Below are 539 nucleotides of genomic sequence, written 5' to 3'. Positions count from 1 at the left end.
TATATAAAATTTAAGGTCCCCCGTTAGACTTTTACCACGGTCAGGCTAAACAGTTTAGGCTGCTTGGATTATTTTTTGTCTCTTATTGACTTCGGGTGGCTAACCTCTATAAAATTGAGGACACCAATAGACCTTTGTACTAAGGTTAGGTTAAACAGACACTTTTGTTGTAATGGAGGATTTCGCCATCGGGAGCGTGACGAAACCTCCGGCGAAAGTAGTGGTTAGGTTAGGCGGCCCGGTAGTGGTTGGTTAGTTGCCTGTATTATTATTATTCTATAAAATTTAAGGTCCCCTGTTAGACTTTACCACGGTCAGGCTAAACAGTTTAGGCTGCTTGGATTATTTCTTTGTCTCTTATTGACTTCGGGTGGCTAACCTCTATAAAATTGAGGACACCAATAGACTTTGTACTAAGGTTAGGTTAAACAGACACTTTTGTTGTAATGGAGGATTTCGCCATCGGGGAGCGTGACGAAACCTCCGGCGAAAGTAGTGGTTAGGTTAGGCGGCCCGGTAGTGGTTGGTTAGTTGCCTGT

The sequence above is a fragment of the Homarus americanus genome, unplaced genomic scaffold, assembly GCF_018991925.1.
Source record: "Homarus americanus isolate GMGI-L3 unplaced genomic scaffold, GMGI_Hamer_2.0 scaffold50022, whole genome shotgun sequence".
NCBI classification, from domain to species: Eukaryota; Metazoa; Arthropoda; class Malacostraca; order Decapoda; family Nephropidae; genus Homarus; species Homarus americanus.
Note: the sequence above shows the minus strand (reverse complement) of the source record.